The 7,825-nt window shown below is 40.5% G+C and overlaps 1 protein-coding gene across 1 annotated transcript in view; it reads left to right on the top strand.

Annotated features, from left to right (window-relative positions):
• The first annotated feature begins 308 nt into the window (after positions 1 to 308).
• OGDH (oxoglutarate (alpha-ketoglutarate) dehydrogenase (lipoamide)) overlaps positions 309 to 7,825 on the top strand; it is an 89,069-nt gene continuing 81,552 nt past the window's right edge. The window contains exon 1 of the mRNA XM_012646935.1: positions 309 to 462. The gene's annotated coding sequence lies outside the window, so the exon portion shown is untranslated. The remainder of the gene's footprint in view (positions 463 to 7,825) is intronic.

Raw genomic sequence — 7,825 nt, 5'->3', positions numbered from 1 at the left:
TCCTTTCCACAGGTTGTTACACAATAGTGCAGGTGAAGCGCTTGTCCGAAACCATGGCACAAAACAAATGCTCAGTAAGGTAGATTTTGTTATTCAAATTGTTTATTTTTGTGCAGTGACAAATGTCGCATTAAGGCAACTATCATTTGATGGGTTCCTACGAGGCGTTGGACACATCTTAGTTTTACAAAACGAGAGTAGAAACCGTTGGAAGTCCACAGACCAGACGCTCTCCCTAGCTGCGCAAAAAGACCGGATCTGTCCTGCCGTGACGCCCCCACCTGCGCGGTCACGCCCGGCGCAGCTCTGTGACGTCGCGATTCCGCCTACAGCGAGATGGGCGGGCCTTCTCCTCCGGGGTAGGGCTACGTGCTGACGCCACACGCCGGGGCGGGGCCGAGAGTTTGGTGCCCCGGAGTGGGGTGTCGGCGCCTCATTCGGGTGGAGCTGAGCCGGAGACAGGTAACCGCGCACTGCCGCCGATCCCAGCGCAGTGCCAGGGGGCGCGGCGCTTGTCGGTCCGGGGTCTGGGCTCGTGGCAGAGGCTGAGGCCGCCGCGCCCTTGATGCCGCGGGCGCCGCGGTGACAGGGGAGTGGAGCTGGATGGAGCAGGGCTGACGGAGGGTGGTGGGAGGGATGGGGCCTGACGGACGGGCATGGTAGCCAATGGCGCGGCAGTGCCCGCCCGGCAGGCGGAGATTGGCGGGTACGGGCGCGCGCCGAGGTCGCGCGGGGCGCGGAGCGGCGCGCCATTGGTTGTGGGTGAGCGCGGGGCGGGCTGGGCGGCGGATGTAAGGGAGCGGACGGCGCGGCATCCAGGGTGACCCCAAGGTCGCGACGGGTGTCACGTGGCAGGCCGCGGTCTGACCGCGTCCTTCTTGCTCGGACCGCTCCCTCCTTCCCGCCCGAGTAGTCCGCGTTGCTTTGTCCGTAAGGCGCTGGCCTGCTTGGATCGCGTCCTCGCGTCCTGTCGGAGCGTCCAGCTTTGGGGCGGCCTGGCTTGGGACCGCCCGCGCGGGTCGGGGCGCTGACCTTGGCGCTGTCCCCGCACCTGCTGCCCAAAGTTGGGTCAAACAGGGTGACTGAGATGAAGCCTATTTCCCGTAGAAACAGCCTATTTCCCACAGAAACAGCATCTTTACGCCTCTCGAAATTGTATCTGACTTGGATGTGAGTTGTTATGTGCTGAGATTTAATGGAAAACTTTACGGTTGTGCCTACACCTCGACCCCAGTGTTCCCTACCTGCCGTCTCCGCCCCTTTCCCCAGAACAGAGCCAAGGGGACTCTTGGGATTTCCTTGTGCCTTGTTTTGCAGTCTGTACTTTTAGGTTGATTTCCAGGTACACTGCTCTGAGCAGATGGCTTTAGGATGGGTGGCCTGGGATTTGAAACCTTTTTTGCAGGGCAGCTCTGTGTATCATAGTCAAAAACCATGTTTTGCTGTGTAGAACCACCTGATAGGAAAATACATAACACTTTTGTAGCTTTGTAAATTAGCTGAGGACTGGTTCTTGGAAAGTTGGATAAAGATCAGTGTATCCTCATTTTTTTGAGAGTACTTTTCACATTTAAATTACTTTTTTCCCTTAAATAACAGCTTTACTGAGATACAATTCACGTATCATACAATTCACTCATTCAAAGTGTACAGTTCAGTGGTTCGTAGTGTATTCATAGTTACACAGCCATCACCACAATTCACTTTTAAAGACTTACTTGAATCTCAGAAATACATACTCAGACATGAATTTCTGTTGTTCTTGTTTAAATTTGAATGCACAGTTTATTAAGTACCAGTGTTTACCTTATTTAATATATCTGTATCACAAAGGAGCTGCTTTTTAAATAATCTCAGTCTTTCCTGGCTGCATGTGAAAAAAATAGAGTACCATCTACTTTTAAAATTTTCAGATAGTTTTTATTTTGAGATATATCAATGATACTACATAGCATTGAGAAAATTAGAACTGTAAAATTTTAAGAAATTATACATAAAAATTTATTGTATGCAGTCATAACAAATAGTACAGAGAGCTCCCATAACCCTTTACCTGCTTTTCTCCAGTGGTAACATTTTGCAAAACTATAGCAAATATCACAGTCAGATATTGTAATCAATAAAATTCAAGATACAGAACATTTCCATAACCACAAGGATCGGCTCCTGTTGCCTTTTATTATAGCCACACCCATGTCCCTCCTGCCCCCACTCCCTCAACTCCTGGCAGCCACTGATGTGTTCTCCATTTCCCTAATTTTGGTGTGTCAAGAATGCCAAATAAAGGGAATCACACGGCCTTTTAGGATTGGCTTTTTCCACTTAGCATAATTCTCTGGAGATTCATCCAGAGCTATTATGTATATCAGTAGTTTGTTCCTTTTTATTGCGTGGAGGCTGTGAATATACCACAAGTAGTTGGTTTTACTATTCATTGCAGGACATCTGGGCTGTTTCCCAATCTTTGACTATACAAATAAAGCTGCTATAAACGTTCATATACAGGTTTATGTGAACGTAAATTGACATTTCTCTGAGATAAATGCCCAGAAATGCAATCACCAGGTCCTAGTGCATGCTTTTTACAGAAATAGCCAAACTGTTTTACTATTTTACATTCCCACCATCAGTGTATGTGTGATCTTGTTTCTCCACACCGTTGCCAGCATTTGGTGATGTTACTGTTTTTTATTTTAGCCATTCTAATAGATGTGTAGTGATGTCTCATTGTGGTTTTAATTTGCATTTCCCTGATGGCTAATGATATTGAACATCTTTTCATGTGCTTATTTGCCATCTATATCCTCTTGGGACAAATGTCTGTCTGTATCTTTTGCCCATTTTGTGATTGGATTTAGTTGTTTTTTTTTAACGTTGCGTTTTGAGAATTCCTTGTGTGTTATAGATACTAGTCATTTGTTGGTTATGTGGTTTGCAGATGCAGATATTTCCTCCTAGTTGCTAGTTTGTCTTTGTTTCTTTGTTTTTCTTTTCTTTTTTTTTTTTGAGGCAAGGTCTCACACTGTTGCCCAGGCTAGAGTGCGGTGGCATCATCATAGCTCACTGCAGCCTCCAACTCCTGTGCTCAGACGATCCTCCTGCCTCCCGAGTAGCTGGGACTACAGGTGCATGCCACCATGCCTGACTAATTTTTTTATGTCTTTGTAGAGACATGGTATCACTACATTGCCCAGCCTGGTCTCAAACTCCTGGCCTCCAGTGATCTTCCTGCCTCAGCCTCCCAAAGTGCTGAGATTACAGATGTGAGCCACTACACCCAACCTGTCTTTTCATTTCTTAACAGGGTCTTCTGCAGAGCAAAAGTTTATAATTTTGGCCGGGCGCAGTGGCTCACGCCTGTAATCATAGCACTCTGGGAGGCCGAGGCGGGTGGATCGTTTGAGCTCAGGAGTTCGAGACCAGCCTGAGCAAGAGCGAGACCCTGTCTCTACTAAATATAGAAAGAAATTAGTTGGACAACTAAAAAAATATATATATATAAAAAAAATTAGCCAGCATGGTGGTGCATGCTTGTAGTCCCAGCTAACTTGGAGCCCAGGAGTTTGAGGTAGCTGTGAGCTAGGCTGACACCACGGCACTCTAGCCCAGGCGACAGAGTGAGACTCTGTCTCAAAAAAAAAAAAAAAAAGTTTATAATTTTGATAAAGTCTGGTTTAACAATTTTTTGTCTTTTAGATTGTGTTTTAGGTGTCAAGTCTAAGCTCTTTGCCCAACCCAAGTTCCTGAAGATTTTATCCTTTGAACTCTTCTAAAAGTTTTATAGTTATGTTTTATGTTTAAATTTGTGATTCATTTTGAGTTAATTTCTGTATATGGTATGAAGTTTAGGTTGAGTGTTTCTTCGTTTTTTTGCTTATGAATATCTAACCAGCACCATTTGTATGTATTTGTAAGACTGTTCTTCCTCCATTGAATTGCTTTTGTACTTTTGTCAAAAATCAGTTGGCGTTGCTTGTTTTTGTGGGTCTGTTTCTGAGTTCCCTGTTCCATCACCAATACCACACAGTTTTGACTACTACAGCTGCATAATAAGTCTTGAAATCAGATTGATTCTTCCTACTTTTATTCTTCTTTTTCAAAATTGTTTTAGCTAATCTAGTTCTTTTGCCTTTCCATATAAATTTAGAACAGTCGTCTACAAAAAATTTTAGTGTTCACTTTTCCAATCCGCGAACATTGTATGGCTCTCCATATATTTAGCTCTTTGATTTCTTTCATCAGTGCTTTGTAGTTTTCAACATACAGATCCTGCCCATGTTTTGTTAGATGTACACGTAGGTGTTTCTGTTTTTAAAATTTTGCTTTACATGGGTTCATTGCTAGTATGTAGAAATACACTTGGGTGTTGTATGTTTATTTTGTATCCTGTGACCTTGCTGAACTCACTAAGTGTTTAGATTTCTTTCAGTTTTCTATGTAGACAGTCATGTCATTTGCAAATAGGAACAGTTTTATTTTTTACTTTCTGATATGTATGCCTTTTAGTTCCTTTTCTTGCCTAATTGCACTGGCTACAATGTCTGTGTTTATTATAGGAGGGATGACAGTGGACATCCTCGCCTTGTTTTCTTAGAAGCATTTAGTCTTTCACCATTAATTATAATGTTATCTGCAGGCTTTTGTAGTTGCTCTTTATCGAGTTGAAGTTCTCTCTTCCTAGTTTCCTGAGTTTTTTTCATGGATTGGTGTTGAATTTTGTCAAATGCTTTATTTGCATCAATTGATATTATCATTTAATTTTTCTTCTCTGGCCTGTCAATATGGTAAATTTTATTGATTTTTTTATATATATATATATTGGACCAGCCTTTCATCTGTGGAATAAACCTCACTAGGTCATGGTATATTAATTGTATTTATATATTGCTGAATTCTGTTTGATAATATTTTGTTAAGGATTTTTGCATCTGTATTCATGAGAGATATTAGTCTGAAACTCTTTTGGTACTGTCTTTATCTGGGTTTGATATCAGGGAAATACTAGCTTCATAAAATGAATTGGTAAGTGTTCTCTCCTTTTGTATTTTCTGGAAGATACAATGTAGAATTGAAACTAATTCATCTACTAGAATTCATCTGGTAGAGTTCTTTAGTGAAACCATCTGGGAATTGCTTTTTCAGGAGCTTTTACAAATTAAATTTTTTTGATAGTTATAAGGTTATGAATTTATCTATTTCATATTGGATGTGTTGTGGTAGTTTGTACTTTTGTTGAGTTCTGTACCCTTGCTGATTTTATATCTAGCTGTTCTATCCATTGTTAAAGGGAAGGTTGGTAGTTTGTACTTTTGTTGAGTTCTGTATCCTTGCTGATTTTATGTCTAGCTATTCTATCCATTGTTAAAGGGAGGGTTGAAGTATCCAACTATAATTATGGATTTTTCTCCTTTCACGAATCCTATCAGTTTTGTTCACGTATTTAGCAGCTCTCTTTTTTGGTGCATGTGCATTTAGGATTGCTATGTTTTCTTGGTGGATTGACCTTTTTATCATACAGTGTCCCTCTTTGTCTCTGGTAATTTTCTTTGCTCTGAAGTCTATTTTATCCAATAATAATATAGCCACTTTTGCTTTTATTTGATTAATATTTGCATTATACACTGTATCGTTTTTCATTCTTTTACTTTCAATCTTATAGCAATACATAAGGATTTTTTTTTCCTAGAGACTGCCTAATCTACTACATTATTATATTCGAAGTGACTTTCTTGTAGACAAGCATATAATTGGGTCCTGTTTTATCCACTTGCCCATCTCTGTCTTCTAATTGGTATATTTATATCATTTACATTTAATGTAATTACTGTTATTTTAGGACTTAAGTTTTCCACTTTATTCTTTGTTTTTTGTTCTGCTTTTAATTTTTCTGCTTTCTTTTTCCTGACTTCCTGTGGGTTAGATGAACATATTTAAAATTTTATTTTTATGTATGGTGTTTTTAGTATATCTTTGTATAGATTTTTTTAGTAGTTGTCTAGGTATTACATTATATAGATATAGCTTACTAGTTTACTCATACCATCATTTTTTCAGTTTGAGTAAAGCGTAGAAACATTATCTCCCTTAACATCCCTTTGCCCTTCTCCATTTAATTAATTAAGTAATTTTTAGAGATGGGGTCTTGCTATGTTGTCTAGGCTGGAATGCAGTGGCTATTCACAGCCACGATTATAGCACACTATGGCCTCAAACTTCTGGGCTACTGTGATCCTCTCACCTTATCCTGAGTAGCTGGGACTGTAGACATGTACCACCATGCCCAGCTACCCTCCCCCATTTAAAATTGTCTTAACTTCCTACGTACATTTAGAACTACATTGGACATGTTATAATTTTTGCTTCAGCCATTAAGCATAATTTAGGAGACTTATGATAAGGAAATTATATGTACCCATGTATTTGTTCTTTCTGTTATTTCTTCCTTCATTGATGTTCCAAGATTCCTTCGTTTATCATTCCCTTTCTGTTTAGAGAACTTCCGTTAGCTATTCATTTAGGATAAATCTGGCTACAAATTCCCTTAGTTTTTCTTCATCTGAGAATGTCTTGATTCCCCTTTCATTTGATATCATTGCTGGATATATGATTCTGGGTTAACACTTCTTTTCCTTTGGCACTTGAAAAATGAAAAATGTTACGCCAATTCCTCCTGGCCTCCCATAGTTTCTGATGAGAAATATGATGTTGTTCAAGAGTTTTTTGGTTTTTTTCTTGTATATAATGCATCTTTTCTCTCTGGCTGCCCTCAAGGTTTTTTCTTTGTTTATTATGTGTCTTAGTGTGCATTTCTTTGGGTTTATTCTGCTTGGAGTTAGCTTCTTGAATCTGTAAGTTCTACCTTTTGCTAAATTTGGGAAACTTTCAGCTGTTATTTCTTTGAGTACTTTTTCAGCCCTTCCCTCTGTCATCTTCTGGTATGCCAATGACATGAATATTAGATTTTTTTGTGGTAATTCCACGTTTCCCTAAGACTTTGTTCATTTTTTTTTTCAGTCTGTTTTCCAGACTGGGTAATTTCTTTTGTTCTATCTTCAAGTTCACTGATTTTCTCTGTCCTCTCCATTATTTTATTTAACCCATCCATCAAGTTTTTTATTTTGGTTATTGCATTTTTCAGTTCCGAAATTTATATTTTGTTCTTTCTGTCTTCTTTTTCTTTGCTGAAATTTTTCATTTTTCATTTGTTTCAGGCCTGTTCATGGTTGCTCATGGAAGCATTTTGATGATTGCTCTTTTGGAATGCTTATCAGATAACTCTAACATCTGTATCATTTTGGTCTTAGTGTCTACAAATTGTCTTCTTTTCTTTGAGATCATTCTGGTTCTTGATGTGAGGAGTGATCTTTGACTGCAACCAGGGTGTTATGTTATGAGACTCTTGATCTTAGTTAAGTCTTTAAACAGAGCAGAACAGACTTCCTCTGACTACTGCTGCCTCTTTGTTCCTGGGAGGGGCTCCTTGTTACTGCTTCATGGACATAAGAGCTCCCCATTAGGCCTTGGTGATAGGCCTGGGAAGGGAGGAGTGCTGCCTCTTTACTGCTGGGTGGGGTTGGAATCCAGCCTCCTCACCTGGTCTCCACTGACATTGTTGTGGAGGAGGGAGGTGGGGAGGGCTTGTTATCACCAGGTGGGGATGAAAGTCCACAGTCTTTACTCTGATGTCACCTGAATGGAGTGAGGGTGGGGCCGCAGTGTTTTCTGTGGAGTTTGGCTGCAGTAGAGCAATTGTTTAAAAGTTTTCCATCTTACTGCCTTTTTCCTGGTTCTTTGGCTAGAGAGAGCAAACTTTTGTTGTGGAGGT

The sequence above is a fragment of the Propithecus coquereli genome, unplaced genomic scaffold (assembly GCF_000956105.1).
Source record: "Propithecus coquereli isolate 6110/MARCELLA unplaced genomic scaffold, Pcoq_1.0 Scaffold252, whole genome shotgun sequence".
Classification (NCBI taxonomy): domain Eukaryota; kingdom Metazoa; phylum Chordata; class Mammalia; order Primates; family Indriidae; genus Propithecus; species Propithecus coquereli.
The sequence above is the reverse complement of the archived record's forward strand: the minus strand, read 5'-3'. Positions and strand labels throughout refer to the sequence as shown.